This window comes from Alnus glutinosa, chromosome 4, assembly GCF_958979055.1.
Source record: "Alnus glutinosa chromosome 4, dhAlnGlut1.1, whole genome shotgun sequence".
Taxonomy (NCBI): Eukaryota; Viridiplantae; Streptophyta; class Magnoliopsida; order Fagales; family Betulaceae; genus Alnus; species Alnus glutinosa.
In genome coordinates this window covers 33,089,312-33,107,590 of record NC_084889.1, presented here as the reverse complement: position 1 = coordinate 33,107,590, position 18,279 = coordinate 33,089,312, and the positions used below count along the sequence as shown (strand labels likewise).

The window sequence follows — 18,279 nt, the reverse complement described above, 5'->3', positions numbered from 1 at the left end:
TATCTCCAAATTCTTAATTAACAAATCCACTGCTTTCATAACCTCAAAATTCTCAGACCAAATTATCAGATTTTATCGAACCCTACAAATTAAAATACCTGAAAGATTTAACAATCCATACCTCAAAGCATTGCAGTCCTCTTTATGAGTCCATAATAATCTTCAATCACAACTGATCAATCTTCTCAAAGAGGTTAAAAGAAAATCATTATATCAAAGATCTTCTAAGACTGTCATATTCCTTGAACTCTTATTCCTTTTATTCTTTACTTAGGTGCTATGATCTTTTTCTTATCCTGCATAAATACTATTATCCTCATAGGTCAATGGATTCAGTCTTACCCTCAATCCAATTCAATTATGCCATTGATCAATCCTCAAATATATTAATTAGAGCATTTCTCAAACTTAAAATCTTCCAAAAGATTCATCTTATCATATGGATTATCTTATCCTCTAGAAAACTCCAATAATTTCTCGATATATTCTAACTTCACTAAAGTTATCCGATCACAGGAATATAATTGTTCCAAAAATCATCAATTTACTTGATCAACTTATTTCCTTATATGTCCTTAAAACACATGAATCAACAATCTATAAATTAAGTATCCATCTTCAAAACGATACAGATTCAAAATGATAGACTTCATCAGTTAGAATATATCATTGCTTGCATCCTAGAGTTAATCAAGTAATCTCAAATCTTCAATACTTATCTCTAAGCACATGAAATATATATATGATGCTTAATACATTTATTGACTTGATATCCATAAATCTGCCAAGATATTAAGCATCCGAATCTCTATAATCTATATCTCTAAAAGCATTTCTTATATCATAACTATGCCTCCAAACATGGTGGTCATCAATACCTATCCATCCAAAATAAGTTGGTCTATACCGATGCAATTTAAAACAACTATTATTCCTCAAAAGATTGCACAACTTAACACCTAAGTAAACAGATCTTGAAAACTTATCCCACTTTGTTGCCGATCATAGCTTATACCTTGGTATTAACTCCAACTTAGAGACCTTAACTTAAATAAAATCAATCCTATGGTCCACAAAGTAAATCTGCTATGATGTAAAATCCTATCCGCTCCCTAGATTTTATAGAAGTTAGACTCTAAAAAGATCTACTCCTACAGATCATAGAGCAAAATGCTCTGATACCATGTTTTCACGCCCCCGTTTTGGGATATAAGGGAAACGTGAGTTTAAGTGCTAAAAACAAATATTTTAAATAAAAGCGTGCATTTACAACTAAAAAATTTAAAACTTCTACTCTCTTAAACCTTTCTATTTATAAATCTATACAAAATCATGAACTCCAAAAGGAACAAATCATACTATACAATATTAGGGTTTGGCTGGTTCATCACGAACAATCGCTCTCAGCGAGGTCTACGCCCTTACAAGAAAAAGACTTCGTCTTACGGTTATCATCTGGAGAGGGATGGAGGAAGAAGGGGTGAGTTCGACAACTCAGTAAGGAAAATACAACACCAGGGGAAATAAAACATGCTATAAACCTTTATGCCATAATCTTTAGTCATTTTCATAATGACAGATTTATTCTACTCACTGTTAAGAATTAATTTCACATATGTTGAATTGCATAAAGTAAATTGAATTACAACCTAAACCAATAGTATATTGATTTTAATTTATTTTAGATGATTTAAGTGTTTTTGAATATATTAAGATTACGATGATGTTTAGAAGTATGAATATGTGATTTTAGATTGAGTATAAGTTAGAGATTCAAGTTATGAAAAATTGTCTGAGAAGTGATATGCTAGGCTATTTATGTTTTATAAGAAAACACATATTAAAGCATGATTCATAAATGAAATGTATTGTTTTAGGAAAGGTGGCATAGCATATGAACAATTAAAAAGAATTTGTAGAATATGAATAATGATATAAGAATGACAGTTTATAAATGAGAATGACAGTTTATTATGATCCAGTATATTCTTTTTATCAGTTTTCTCTCTTTAATCCTTTCTCTGTGGTTTAACCCTTTATAGACTCTAAACCGCTGTTATCCGTGAGCGGAGCACGTTGGCTTTTGTCACAAAGACCTATGGACTCAGCCTGTCGTCACAGGGGAGAGCCGGTTCCGAGTTGGGGATCTTCCCTAGGTGAAGGCCAACATCGGCTGGTAGCACACACCAACACATGGTATGCTTGCCATGCTACCCTATGGGTACCAATCCTAGCTGTAATAGTGCCTCAGGGTTAAACAGTTACTGCACATGAACGATTTTCTGTAATACTGTGGGCTCTGCTTTATCTGTATACTTTATTTCAAAACTGTAAGAGCCGTTTTCATAACTGTAGTCATGTGCAGAATTTAACTTTAGAATCTCTTTTCTTTCAAAACTGTATTCTTGAATAGAATCATATACTTTGGAATTTTTCTGTAATCATATCTTTCAAATGCTCTATTTTTCATCATTGTAAGTATGCATAATTCATAACTTTGAACTACCTTTGATCATATATGCATAAATCAAAACTTTAAAAATGCTCTTAATCATATCTGTATGCATAATTCACAATTTCTGAAATACTCTTAGTCTTAACTATAATTATGCATAAATCATAATTCTTAGAAATGCTCTTAACCAAAACTGTGATTTATGCTCAAAAGTCTTAAACAATATCATATGAGAAATAAAGCTTGGCATTAAAAATCACATGAGCAACGCTTTGTAAAATTCCCCAACACTTTTTCAAAAGATTTATAATAAAATCTTGTTGGGGGTTTTTCGGTGTTGTATCCCCTTACCTGCACTAGCCGTTAGCCTCGGAGTCGAGCTTTTACCTAAATAAATTGAAAGAATAAGCTTAGAAGAATATTCTAAAATTTGAATCCTACAATTTTACTAAAGTAAACATAACACATAACAAGAGGCCTCCAAAAGGTATTATCCATCAATACGTCACCCATGCTTTGTAAAATTACTATGATCCTCTAAACTAACATTACAGAAACTCCATCACAGTACTTACACTAATCCGAATAATACCTCATATTATAATTGATCAACAACAAAAGCCACCAAAAGTCTTAAACCATTAAGACTACATTTATCCCATTTCAATTTAACACAATATATATATATATATATATATATATATATATATATATATATATATATATATATATATATATATATATATATCACTTAATTATCTAGCCAAAAACCTCCAAATAATATTCCAATATCTATTCATTTAAACAACCTAAAACAAATATCCAAATCACCATAAGCAGGAATTACATAGCCAATTCCAGAGACGATTTCAACATCAAAATCATTAATAACCTGAAATCAACTCATAATCAATGAAATCTCCAAATCCGAATACCCATCAATAAAGGACACAAACCTAATCCAATCCCCTTTTTGCCAAGACCAGTGATCAAATCTAATTTAGCCAGAACCATAAAGCCCTAAACAACTCAACACAAGCTTGATCTAAGAACTTAACTTCAAATACCAACTAAATCAACGACAAGTAAGTGGAAACCCAAATCAATACATGATATAGCCAAAATAGTATCCCAACCCCTCACTGCCAGTAAACCTAAACAAGAAACACATCACAGCAAAGTCATCACTGTGGACCAAGCTACTTGGAACACAAACAATATTAAAAAAAATACTCAAACACAGCCCACGGCCACTGTCCAAAATCCACACAATTCAAAACACTCAAACTAGATCATAGGGTTTACTCACTTTGAGGATTTTCCCAGAAAATCCACCGAAGAAATCACCGAAAATCGGCTCTGGTTCGCCGGAAAAAATTGTTGGAAATTCGCCGGAATTGCACAAGAAGAACCGGGTCTTCCTCTCGGGTCTTCGGGTCACGGGGTCGGGTTCTGGGTCACGGGGCTTCGGGGTTCGGCTGGGCTGCTGCACACGGGTAACGGCTCACCGGAAACCGCTACAGGGACCGCCGGACATGGAGGATCGAACCTCCGGAAGGTTCGGGTCGCACAAGTTCTCCCGGATCCGACTGGTTTGGCTCGCGGGTCGCTCGGGTCCTCCTCGATCGGCCGGAAATCGGCCTGGGCTCCACCGGAAATCGACTTATCTCGCCGGAAAACAGCCTCCGCTCCACTGGACGACGCCGTTGGGTTCAACGGTCACGGGTCGTGAGTCACGGGTTTCTTGGATCTCTCGGGTTTTCTTCGGGTTTGATGGGTCGGCCGGGTTTCACGGCCCCTGCTCTGCTGGACGACGCTGTCAGCCCGCCGTCGACCCTCCAGAAATCGGGCTTCCGGTCGACTATCGGTGCTGACCCACGGACGTGGGTCTGGGTTGGTCGGGTCTCACCCGGGTTCTCTTCCTCTCGATCAGTCTCTGAATCTCTCTCTCTCGGTCTCTCAATCTCACTCTCTCCCTAATCTCTCAGTCTCACTCTCTCGTCTCTGTTCTCGGCAAGAAACAGAAGAATAGAAGAAGAAAGAAAGAGGAAGGAAGAAGATGCAGACGAAAGAAGAGAATAAAAAAATTAATAAAGATCAGACACTTGCCGTGCAAGTTCTTCTTTCTTTTTTTTTTCTTTTTTTTTTTTTTCTACAACTTACTTAATAAGTTATATATATATAATTATTATTATATAAAAAAAATTTGGATATTACACAGACTCGATGGAAAAGCTAGCAGATTTGTATGTACAGGAAATTGTGAGACTACATGAAGTGCCTGTCTCCATTGTGTCGGACCATAATCCACGATTTACTTCAAGTTTTTGGGAGAGGCTATAGAGTTTTATGGGTACGAAGCTGAACTTTAGCACAGCTTACCATCCGCAAACCGACGGCCAATCCGATAGAACCATTCAGACCCTCGAGGATATGCTTAGGTTGTGCGTGTTAGACTTCAAAGGGAGTTGGATACACCATTTATCTCTGGTTGAGTTTGCCTATAATAACAGTTTTTAGGCAACTATTGGCATGGCATCGTATGAGGCATTGTATGGACGCAAATGTATATCGCCTCTGTATTGGGATGAGGTTGGCGAGAATCAGTTATTGGGGCCAGAGTTGGTACAAGAGATGAAAAAGAAGATTGCACTTATTCGTAAGCGGATGCTCACTGCCCAGAGCCGATAGAAAAGTTATGCAGATAAGCATCGCCGTAAACTCGAGTTCGCAGTTGGTGACCTTGTATATCTCAAGGTGTCTCCAATGAGAAATGTGTATTGTTTTGGCAACAAGGGGAAGCTCAGTCCAAGGTATGTTGGACCGTTCCAAGTGGTGAAACAAGCAAGCCCTTTAGTGTACAAGATTGAGATGCCTCTTAATTTGGTGGGAGTTCACGATGTATTTCACGTCTCACAGCTACGAAAGTGTGTTAACTATCCATCACAAGTGATACGTCATGAGCCTCTTGATATTCAGCCTAATTTGACATATGAAGAGTTGCCAGTGCAAATTCTGGACCAGAAGAAGCAGTAGTTGAGAACCAGAACCATTCCTCTTATGAAGATTTTATGGCGAAATCATGGGATTGAGGAAGCATCATGGGAGTTGGAGCAGTAGATGCGGGATAAGTATCACCACCTATTCGAGTAAACCTAGGTATGCTTCTTTGATTCATACCCATGTCTAATAATATGATGAGAAATGCAAGTATGTATGTGATATAACGATTTATGTTCACATTTTGAGGACGAAATTTTTATAAGGTGAGAGGGATGTGATGTCTCGAATATTATTTGTCATTTTAAGAATAAATTTAATGGAATAAATGATAAAAATTAAATTGACGACTGGAAAATACAATAAGACGCGCAGAGAATATTTCATGAACCAAAGAAAAAAGCTATATAAAAGAAAAATAAGAGAAAAGGAATTGGAAATCGAATAAATGAGAAAAATGAAAAATTAAATTTGGCGCGTCCGGATGTGAATTTGGTGCATCCGGACGACCTTTGATGGTCGCGCGTCCGGACGCCTACCTTGATGCGTTTAGACGGCCTGCTATGTGGCGCACACCTTCTTAAACGACGCGCGTCCGGACGACTTGTGATGTTTGTTTGGACAGGGTCCGAATTAAAGAGGGCAAAACGCCATTTTCTTCTCGGCAACTCCGTTTTCTTCTTATTTTCTCTCGGTTTTTCCACCTAAAAACAGTGATATCTTGAAATCCAGCCGTCCAATCTTAGATCTGACTTCGATAACGTAATCCTCGAAGCCCGATCTACGTTTTGACTGAACGTTTTGAGGTAAATCGCTAAACTTGCATTTTTGGATATTTTTAATAAATCTTGTAGAAATGAGTTTAACTTGGCGTTATCTCTAAGTTTTGTCATGCCCCCGTTTTGGAAAATAAGGGGAACGCGAACTTGTGCCTAAAAAATACATCTGCATAAAGCATGCCTCTAATAGATATAGATCTTAACCATCTATTCTATTTACATGCACAAAAGAGTAGCTTTTTACAATGCTATAAATTCCAAAAGGGAAACATATTGTACAATACAAAGGTTACAACAGTCCCCCAAAATATTTATTGCCCTTAGCGAAGTCTATGCCATTACCAAAAAGTGACTCCGGCTTATTACATCCTGAAAAGGTTGTAGGGGTAAGGGGTGAGTTTGACAACTCAGTAAGTAACACAACGTTGCACAATGTAGTATATAAAAGAGTTCAGTTTAGAAATTTAAAATTTTCAGAGTTCACATATAGAAATATTAGCATCAATAAGAAATGTGCATAAGTAATCATCATTCATAGTGTGTAAGTTTTATCTACCCCTGGCCCACTTCTACATTTTTACTATGAGTGGTGCACGTTGGGCTCGTCCAAAGAACCGATCCCGAAGGATCCATAGGCTCATCTTGTCGTCACAGGGGAGAGCTGCCAGGTTAGGAAGTTGCCTAGGTGAGAACCCCCCGGCCGATAGCCCCACACTTTTGGTGTGGTTGCCCCGCTACTCATCATCATCATAAGATCCAGATCACATCATTATGGTGCCGTGGGACAAAACTTTATGTGATGCACATAAAACATACATTCATCATAGTTTCATCATCTTGTTCATATAGTGCACATGTAACATATATATATATTTTAAGAATCATAATCTCATCATCATCTTCATTCATTCATATGGTGCACATGTAACATATACATAATTCGAGATCCATAATCTTATCATCATCTCCTTTCATACCATAGTCTTCTCATTCATTCATGTGGTTCACAGGTAACATATTCATTATTTCATATTTGAGATAATAGAACAAATAATTTTCAAGCGAAAGAGTCTTTTGAAAATTCCCAACGTATTTCTTTTGAAAAAGTTTTATTTAAAATTTCGGCGGAGTTTAAAGTTGTGTTCCCTTACCTGGATTCCTGAGCAAAATCTTAGTTACTTCTAACTAGATTAGATCATAAAAATAGATTTTAGAGGATATTCCAAAAGATAGTCAAAACAATAGTAAACTAATTAAACAAGTAATGAACTGAAAAACTAGTAAAGCAATAAAACATACGAGTAATATTTCTTGTACAACTTTTACACAACTGTAACAACTTTTTTTTTTTTTTTTTTTTTTAAGATCAATTATTGAATATTTAGAGCCCACATGTAGAAAAACAAATCTAATAGTTAATTATAAAAAAAAAAAAAATAGTTAGAGTTATGCAAAAGCATTACTCAAAACAGGCAAAATTACAGTTTAGCCTTTAAAATCGCAAATTAACCTTTAAAATTCAGCGTTTTAAAAAAAATACCCTCTTACCTGCAATTTGAAAAAACTGATTTTTTGTGTTTTCAAATCGCAATTTTTAAAAATGCAGTTTTCAAACTATTTATGTTCTGCGATTTGGTTTAAAATTGCCTTATAGTCTACGAAAATCGCAATCTCAAACGCACCATAGGACTGGGTATCAGTTAAATCGGTGATGATATTTTATTTTCACATATCCAACTAAAAAAGGTTAGTTAATTAACTGACTTCATACTGACAAATAATTTTTTTTACTATGTCAATAAAGTCAGTAAACTCGATCGATAAAGTCGATTAAAATGTCGGTCGGTTAAGTTTGTTCGTCGTGGGCTTTTTATATTGAGCCGAGCCTATTTGTATGTGCCAAAATAGGTAGTTTTTTTTGGGGCTAAACAAGTGATGCAAAAACTGAGGGTCAAAGTCACTAAGAAAAATAATACATAGGGATATGGTATTAGACAAACTATTAAATTATTTCTTTCTGTTTATATAGTAGCGGATAAACTTGAGACTTTTTTTTTTTTCAAGGATCTCTAAAAAAGATCTTGTACAAAAACAAAATCCACATTAGTTCAAGTACAGATGCATTTGGAATTGCGATTTCGTAGACAAAAAGTGCGATTTTAAACTAAATCACATAAAATACAGAAAATTGCTTTTTTAAATTGCACACAAGTGGGTACTTTTTTAAAAACGCAAAATTTTAAGGGTTACCCTGTAATTTTGCTAAACACTTAATTGTATTTTTAAAAACCACAATTTTAAATCTCATATTTTGAAATTACTGTTTTTAAAATTGCATTTTTTGAAATTGTAAATTCAAATAAACTCTACAAATATTTAACCTTCTCTCTCTCTCTCTCTTTTTTTTTTTTTTTTTTTTTCTCTTTTAAAAATGACTTTCTTTTTTTTTTTTTTTCTTTTTTTTGGGTGTGTGTGTGAGAGAATGTCAATAGCCTTTTTGTTTGCCCATAAAAAACCTTTTTATCTAAAATTTTGAATCGGAATAATTAATGAATACCACCATCTTCTAAAAATAGTCTTATTTTTTGTTACTATTTTTTTTCTTCGAGAAAATGAATAAAGATTCCTACAATTAATTCTGAAAATTGTACGCAATTCAGGCACAAAGAAGAGGGCTTCGGGTTCATTTGAGTAATGATATGGACCATTTTTTTTTTCTCAAAATTTATGTAACTTCTAAAATTATCTTTGTCTTTGAGGTGTATAACTATTGAATTTTGATCCAATTATGATTTTAAAAATTACATCAACTTTGAAAGGATAAACAAATAATCTTTCATTAGCATTATTCGAGATTCATTACTACGGGTAAGTGTTATGTGCTTACGTAACGTAGGATGAGAACTTAACAAGAACGATAGATATAATAGGATTTTCAAGGAATTCTAAACCTCCTGTAATTAGAGGTGCTCTAAACTCACATTTGATAATTTACTTAATTAATTACTTTTATTCAATAACAAAGCAATATTTTTTTAAAACAAAAATAGCGGAATACAATAGAAAATAGAGTTCTGCATGAAATAAATTTTCCATTTGATTCATAATTCAACAACCTAAGACTCCTAAAAAAGATAAAAGAGATAAACTTAATCATATCCAAATAACAACGTAAAAAAATAAACATGAGACATCTACTTTATTACATTTTTAAAAATCATTTTTCCAAATCGTACTTTTAGAAATCGTAAACCCAAACGAACCCCTACTCTCACTTTTTAAAATTATCATTGAATTTGTGAGGCCATGAGTGGGATACAATGGCTCCACAGTTGCAATTGTGATTTTTAAAAGTAAAAAATGGAAGAAGAATTAAAAAAAAAAAAAAAAAATGAATCATTTGACATGTCTAATTAAGCACACATAACCAATCAGAGAAATCCAAATAGTTAAACAAATTGAAAAATTTCTATGTAAGCAAGACTTTCACATACCACTTATAGAATGTCATTTAATGACTTAAATTATCAATTTAACCCTCTATATTGTATTGAAATATAATATATTGCCACTCCAAGATACATCTTCTGACCACTATTACCCACATAGAAACTTTTAACTTTCTTTTTTAAAAAAAAAAAAAAAAAAAACCCTAGAGTTAGCTAAGGGACCACCTTACTTACTTACCGCATGAGTAAGGTGATCAAAAGTTATGTCTTGAAGTGGTAAAATATCATATCTCTATTGTATTTATAGCTAAATTTAAATATCACATGAACATATAATACTGTTCCATAGAAGTCACAATGACTCAATCAACTATATTCTTTTACCCCTTCAAAAAAACCAAAAAACCTATAATTTTTTTTACTTTCTTATAAATTAAAGATCTTAAACTTTTTTATATAATGCGATTTACCTAACTCTCACCTGAATTTCTATCATTTGAAATTATAGGCCATTGCATAAGTACAGACGGTAAATGATACAATTTTTAAGATTAGAGATATCTTGGCTAAACGAAAATAGTAACAATCTTTGCCTTAAAAAAGAAAAAGAAATAAAAAAAGGTTTCTTATTAATAAAAAGCATGGAAACAAAATCCGGAATCTATCATTCTACAAGTATAAGCAAATTGTGAACCATGCAAAGCCTATGCCATTTGCTACTTAATTTGGATCTCACCTTTATTTTTATCTTTTAGGGTTAAATACATTTTTGCTCTTAGGAGATTTAAAGACTTTATTTTTTGCCTCATGTGGTTCATTTCGTATCGTAGATGAAACCTCGTTTATGGCTAAAGACGGAGATAGTGCCACCGTCCAACTTTCCATCCACAAATTGACGGAAGTCCATGTTAACACCCCTAAGAAGCTGACATGTGTCCTATGTCTAATTAAAAATTAAAAAACTAAAAAATAATAAAAACTTTTTTTTTTTTTTAAAAAAAAAAAAAAAAGGTGGCTGAGCCACCCCTATGGCTAGTCTAAAGAGACTGATCCACCCCCATGACCCTTGGGGTGGTTCGACCACCCCTAAAGAGCAAAATAGAGGTGGCTGAACCACCCCCAAAGACCAAACTCTAATCCTTCTCTCTCTCTCTCTCTCTCTCTCTCTCTCTCTCTCTCCTTGGCCTTGTAGGGGTGGCCGAACCACCCTCATGGGCCACGAGGTTGGTTTAGTGTTATGTGCCTATTTCTTAGAGATTGTATTTTGTGATTGAAAGTCCTGATTCGACACTTCAAGTGGTCAATTCCTCATACTTTAAGATTCTGAGTAATTTGATGATCTATTCAATACTTTAATTTGGTTTAAATACAACTGAACAAAGTAACTGCTAAACCCATTAACACTAAGATAATTGATTAACCCCCTTACTCAGTCCACTACACATTCCATGATAGGCTATACACGTACTAACCCATTACATTAGCTTGCATCCACCCCCATTTGACGTGGACTTTCATAAATTTTTGGACGAAAGTTGGATGGAGGTACTATCTCCGTCTTTAGCCATAAATGAAGTATCATTTACAATACAAAATGAACCACATGGGGCAAAAAATAAAGTCTTTAAACCATATGAGGTCAAACATATATTACCTTATCTTTTATTCCGCATGTTCATTTGTTTATTTGCAACATGAGCTTCAAATTGTGAGGAACCAAAATTGGCTTTAGTGATTTGCAATAATCCAAATCAAACCGAAATTTCAGTCTCATCGAGTTTATAAATTCATGAACTAAAATTTAAAAGGGTAAGAAAATCTTGGAATGAAAAGGGATTGGAGCTGTCCAGAACAGTCACCTAATCATACAAAAATTGTAAAAACATACACTTTAGGTTGTATTAAGATATTTGCTGTGTACTTATTGGATCAAACTACTCACCAACTCAAGATAATGACAAAGGTGCTGCATCTCAAGATAAACATCAAGCAGCACCACCAATCATCAATTCAGATAACACTCAAGAAGTATTCAAAAAAAAAACTACTGTATTTACAGCAAGCATCAAACCAAGGTTTTCCACATGTTTAATGGCAATTTTTGAAGATACAAGTAAGGCAACAAAAACTTTAAAGTCCATCTGGACTTTTGACAAATCTTTTTATAGCACAATGTTGTCTAGCCACATGGCCTATAGAAGTTGGACTGAATACTATGTTAACCAATTAAAACAATTGTCACTGTTTGGGCCTTGAGAAATCTTTTTCTTCTCAATCATATTACGTTACTCACTATTTTGATATGGATTCACTTCAAGTTTTCCAAGTACATGACACTGTCAAATGGAATAATTCTAATGCTAGCAACTTATGATGGCTTCTTTGATTTCTATCAACGATATCTACAAATCAAACTATGAAACCCAGAAAAACCCCTTTGATTTTCAAGAGAAATCCCCAAAATTTCCAAGACCCATCTATTAAAAATCAAAATCTGAGAATTTTACTTACCTAAAACGGTTTCCTCTTGGTTTGGGTACTGAGAAAGTAACGGAAATCAGGCTCCCCGTGGCTTCGCCGTGGCCTACCGGCCCAGCGTTCCCGTCCGTCCCAACCAGTGGCTCACCCACCGGTTCTCTCTTTCTTCTCCCTCTTTTGGTCTCTCCCTCATCTCTTCCTCTCGGCTGTGTTCTAAAAGAAAGGAAAAGAAGGAACTAGAAAAGAGAAGCCAAGGCAGGGGAAGAAAAAGAAAATAAGAAAAAGAAGTGGTCATGCGTTGGTAGATTTATGCAAAGACTTGTGCATGTCCGAAACATGTGGGAAGGAGACTGAAAAGTGGCAAATAGAGGATGAGCTGCTGCTACGTGTACAATGTGGTGTTAAAATGTGGCTTATGTTTGAAGGCTAGATGGGGGGAAAAATATAATTATTTTTTAGAGTCTTTCTTTTAGAGAAATGATTAAAACACTTACACTACACAACAATGACACAATACCAACTGTGAAAACCAAGAAATTAGATATGAAATTTAGTGGTTTATAAGTTATGTTTATTAAATATATGGGGTCAAATAACAATTAAGAAAATAGAGAACTAAATGGGTTGGCGCAATGTTATAATTTAGAGAATATGGGGGTTTTAAAAAGAAAAGAAAAGAGTGGACAAAAGTCCAATCCGGTCAACCCTTTCTTCCCCAACCTCACGCACAGCCCCCTTCCTCTTTTCTTTTCTTCTTTTCCCTTCTTCTTTCCTTCAGCTTTCTTCTTTCTTCTCAACCAAACTGAGAGACCGACTGACAGAGAGAGATTGAGAGTGAGAGAGAGACCGAGAGAGAGAGGCAGAGAACCGAGAGAGAGAGTGACGGAGTAGAAGAGAAACCCAGAGACCCGTAGCAGACCCGAGCCGAGACCCGTGAACCCGTGAGGCCGATAGAACCCGATCGGTGTGCTGGGTCATCGGAGGTCCGATCTTTTAGCGATTTCCGGTGGTTCCAGTGGATTTCCGGCGAAGACCCACAACCCATTGAACCCGTGAGTGAAACCCGTGACCGTGAGACCCAAGACCCAGAACCCGGTTCTCTATGGGTGTTTCCCGGCGACTGTCAGTGGTGTTTTCCGGCGGTCCAGTAGCGGTTTCCGATGGATTTTCTAGGAAAATCCTGTAGGTAATTTCTTGTTGATTCCTAGTTGCTAATTTTGTAGATTAATTTGTTAATTGTTGAAATTAGGGTTTCATGATTTTATTTGGGGTTTCTCTACTGTTTGGCTGGTTGATTTTGTGTACTGATCTGGGTTTGGTTTTGATTGAGGAGTGGTTTGATTGGGATTGAATATTTTCTTAGTATAGCTGAATGGAATGGTGTGGTGGTGATGGAATTTTCATTGGTTTTATGAGGTTGAACCATGTTGGTTGTTAGTGTTCTTGAAGTTGAGTTTTGATGTGGTTTGACATTTTAATTTGATGGATGTTTTGGTAGAACCAACTCTTGTTGGATTGGTAGTTTTAGTTGGTGTTTAAGTTCTTTAATTTCATTAAATGATTGAGTTGTTTAGATTGAGAAATTCTGGAATTTCTTATTGGGTTGGTTATTAATTGGGTTAATTGACTTGGTTTTGTGGGCTGGATTTATGTATGTGGTTCTTGATGATTTTGGGTTGATTTTTGGAAGGATTTTTGGTTGGAATTCTAGATAGGTTTCCATGGGTTTTTGGTGATTTTTAGTGGATGATGGGCTAATATGTGCTCCATGATATGCTTATGATGTTAAATATTTTAGGTGTTGATGAAGTTGAATTAATTAGAGATGTGTGGTTTTTATTTTTATAGGAGTTGGTTTTAGGCCTTTGATGCTTGTGGGTGTCTAGACCCTTGATTTGCAGTTAATTTTGAGGATCCTTGCTATGTGGTAGATCTTGGTAAAAAATTGGATTATGAGCATATATGATCTTGGAAGTGAAGGGTGGTACTTGTTAGGAGATGTTAGTAGAAGTTATGGTTGATGGGATTATTTAAATTGGAGGTTAGTTATGGGAGCTTATGGCTAATGCTTTGAGGTAAAGTAAAAGAAGTTAGAAAAGGATTGAAATGTTTGAAGTTAAAAGTGTTTAGATCCTTATTATGTAAATGGCCAACACGATTGAAATTGAGAATATGTTATTGCGATGTCTAAAGGAAATAGTTAAAGAAAGAATAAAATGGTAAAGTGTAATAAGTGGTATGCATAGATCCACGTAAATAGCAAATTAAGCCTAAGTATGATGCTTGGCTTTGAGGTTAATGTATATGCCTCAAGCTTTAAGAATGTATATTATACTATGTGATCGTAAGTAGCTTAAAAAGAGCTATTAGATTAATATGTTGTATAAGGTTAAGGTTCTATAATCTAAACTATTTATATGGTTAGTAATTAAATGACTAATGCACTTATTCATTTATATTAAAAGTACTTAAGTTTATTACTGAATTAGGCTTATGTGGATAAACAAACCATAAGCTTAATGTCTAATAATGATAGTAAGGTAACTTGGTATCCAATTTACTTATCTTCGTACACTAAGTAATTTAGTGTATTAATGGACTAGGTTTAAGTATTGTATATGTATATGTATATATGTACATATATACACATGCATGCATACATGTTAAATATATATTGTTAACTTAGTAAATAAGCAACAAACCATTAATGAATTCACAATGATAATGTGGTATAAAAATAATATGTAGGCAAATAAAATAGTAAATGCATCTCCTAATTAATAAGCAAGATGTAATAAGAACCTATAACCAATGATCAACTTAATAATAGTTTGGGATACCTAGCTAGCTTTAGAAGCAAGTGATGTGACGTGGGAGCAAGCGGGTAGTTTCTGTGTCATAGAGTTTAGGTTCAATAGCATAGTCTAATGTTACTAATGTTTGCAGGATTGTGTTGTAATTGGAGACTTCAATGGTTCTCCAAGGTAGAGTTCGAGTAATTGGAATCCAGTGGGAGTTCGAGTCAGGAGTCTAATGCAGCCAAGGTGGGTATTCCACTCACTGAGAAAATATATATTTTTATATGTATTGGATTGATAAAAATATATATACTGTTTATGAAACTGAACCAACCATATGATGGAATGTATATGCTTTGAGATGATTTATTAGTTTCGATTATGTTTAAACTATATCAATGATGTTTAAGAAATAGTGCAAGAGTGAAAAGTATTGACTAGATTTAAAGTGTTAAGTTCTGCGATTGAGATTTAAATTATGCAAATTGTTTGAGAACATGTCATGTTGAAACTGCGTAGATTTGATAAAGAAACTGAGTTTTGAATGTCTTCGAAATGATTGATAAAATGCTGGATTTGTTTAGTTTTAAAAGGACGGGATTTAACAACTGCATGATTTCAGCGTGACACAGTAGTGCAATATATACTAGTGAAGCACGGAACATTGAGCATGTAGTATAGAGCATACATACCAGCAGTATCAGTATATCAGCAGCATAACAGTATCAACAGTATCAGTATCAGCAGCATAACAGTATCAGTATCAGCAGTATCAGTATCAGCAGCATAACAGTATTAGCCCCAGTTCATGTATAGCATTATAGCATTGTTTTGTAAGAGAGGTTTTTATGTTATGAGTAGTTTTACTAGACGTATTGGTATGCATAAGAGTCTTCATGAAAAAGATCTTATGTATATTTCTATCGGATAGTCATGTGTTAATATCATACATTGAACTTGAAAGTACATGGATACATGACTACCCAGGTGCGAGTAATGGCATGTCTATGAGTAGGAAGGTTGACTGTTCTTGTTCATCAGGAAAGACGTGTTAGCATGATTGAGTTTAACTCTAGTGCTCTCATGATCTACTGACGTCAAGGCACGAAGCTGGAATACGATTAGAGATGGTGTTGCAAGTGTTTTGTTGAAGGATGTTATCCTAGTACGGAAAAGTAAGATGCCATGTTCTTTGCTTAAGACCTATGTGTATACGTGATATCTGTGATGGAGTGATCGTGTGCACATATGTCCAAGCGACCGGTGAAAAGTATTATTATAGAGGGGTCTATATGTAGAAACTTCCAAGGAGGGATGTCTGGAACTTCTACATATGTTCACAGCTATATAGTATGTTTTAAATGTTTTCTGAATAGTCGGTGTTTGCTGCATTAGCTGTTGGTAAATTGTGGCTAATATAGTGCTCGCACGACTAAAAATAAATAGAGGTTGGTTCTTTGTGAAAACTCAGTTAGTCTTATTCCACTGAGGTCTTAGTATGAGGTATACTAAGGCGGTGAACTCATTATTTTACCTATGCGGATGTGGATACCACCACAACCGTGTAGATGATGTTTCTTTGGCTGCAGGTACTTCGGTATAGTCGATGGGTCGGTAGCAGTGTGCTTGGGATATTATGACTGAAGCTCGCCGCGACAGTTGTAATTGTCGGACCACGGGTTGTCCACTATTTTATAGGTTTGGTATGGCTTGTGACGTTTGTGTCACTTATTCTTTGTTAAGCCATTATTGTTATAGTGTTAATAAGACTAAAACAGATAGATGTTAAATGGCTCTTTGTTGTAATTAACTTGTGATAGATGTATAAGTTGTAATTTCCGCTATTCAGATTTATGTTTTCCGCTGCATAGATAGATGTATGTTATACTCTGATTATCAGGTACATGTTATGGGGCATGTGCCATATGTTGGCTGAGCGACACGTAGTCGTGCCACTGCGATGACTCGTTTTACGTTTTATTTAAAAAAAAAAAAACTGGTCGTCACACCAAGGCACAATAGAGTGGAGCCCACACACATGGACCCCACTCCATTGTGCCTTGGTGTTGTACCATTGTTGTGTAGTGTGAGTGTAAGGATCACTCCCCCTTCTTCTATTTGCCATGTGGATGGAAATAAAATGATGTTTTAAGTCATGGGCTTTATATGTGGCTGTCCATGGCCTTAACATAAATGGCTCAATAGAATAATTAAAGGCCAAGAAATTAGTCTGAATGAAAGGGCATTTACAACCCATGGGCTACACTATATCTGACATAATAATTTTAATCTTCTTCTTCTTCTTCTTCTTTTTTTTTTTTTTTTTTTTTGTTCTCTTTAAAAAGCTAAATTTTTCTAGGGTGTTATAGGTTTGGTATGGTTTGGAGTTAATAGGAGCTTACCGAGCATTTGGTCTTTACTTGGCTAATTTTTGTTAAGTTTTTCAAAGACAGTTTTGGATATTTTGTTAAAATGCTATTTTATTGTGATTAACCCTAAGTAATGCTTACGGGTTAGCAATATTGTGTCTATTAAAGTAATTAGGAATTATGGATAAATATTTAAAAAATTTAGAGTTTTATAGGTAAAATTAGCAATGTGGCTTTTTGAGTGATTTAAAATGCTACCTAGTGTGATTATTAATTAGAATGCTAATTAATACAATATATTGTATTTTTAACGGCACTTTACAGTTGAGCTTAGAAGCATTTGGATATTGAGAGGACAAGCAATCTGAGGTGAGTATTCTATTCATTGAGAAATTATATTTTTATGTATTATGGATTTATAAAATGCATATTGTTTTATGAATCTGAACCAATCATATGATGAAATATATATTTTGGATAATTTGATTAGTTTGATTATGTTCAATTATATCAATGATGTTTAAGAACTGATGCAAGAGTAAAATGTGTTGAATTGTGTTAAAGTGTTTGAGTGTGTTGCGGTTGGGATTTAAATTATACCAATTGTTTGAGAACATGTCATGTTGAAATTGTTTATGTTTTATGAAGAAACTATGTTTTGAATGATTTCAAAGTATTTGATGAAATATTGAATTTGTTTAGTTTTAAGGGAACTTGATTTAGTAACAGCATGATTTTATAGCATGATACAGTAGTAAAATATATACTGGTCAAGCACAGAGCATAGAGCATGTAGTATAGAGCATACATCAACAGTAGTATACACAATTAAACAGCAGTTATCAGCACCGTGGGGGACCCAAGCCCCAGTAGACCCAGTTTCATACATATCACGTATAGCATTGTTTCTTAGTGATGTTTTTATGTTATGAGTAGCTTTTACTAGACGTG

The 18,279-nt window shown here is 34.7% G+C and overlaps 2 long non-coding RNA genes across 2 annotated transcripts; one reads left to right on the top strand and one right to left on the bottom strand.

Moving 5' to 3' along the window:
• Nucleotides 1-6,401: 6,401 nt before the first annotated feature.
• LOC133865292 (uncharacterized) lies at nucleotides 6,402-12,527 on the bottom strand. The gene is made up of 2 exons (XR_009899685.1): nucleotides 12,195-12,527; nucleotides 6,402-6,603 (listed from the first exon to the last, which is right to left on the bottom strand). It is a non-coding gene; the product is annotated as an uncharacterized LOC133865292 (long non-coding RNA).
• A 327-nt stretch (nucleotides 12,528-12,854) lies between these two features.
• On the top strand, nucleotides 12,855-16,901 carry LOC133865287 (uncharacterized). Its single transcript, XR_009899684.1, has 3 exons — nucleotides 12,855-13,347; nucleotides 15,108-15,205; nucleotides 16,528-16,901. It is a non-coding gene; the product is annotated as an uncharacterized LOC133865287 (long non-coding RNA).
• The last annotated feature ends 1,378 nt before the right edge of the window (nucleotides 16,902-18,279 follow it).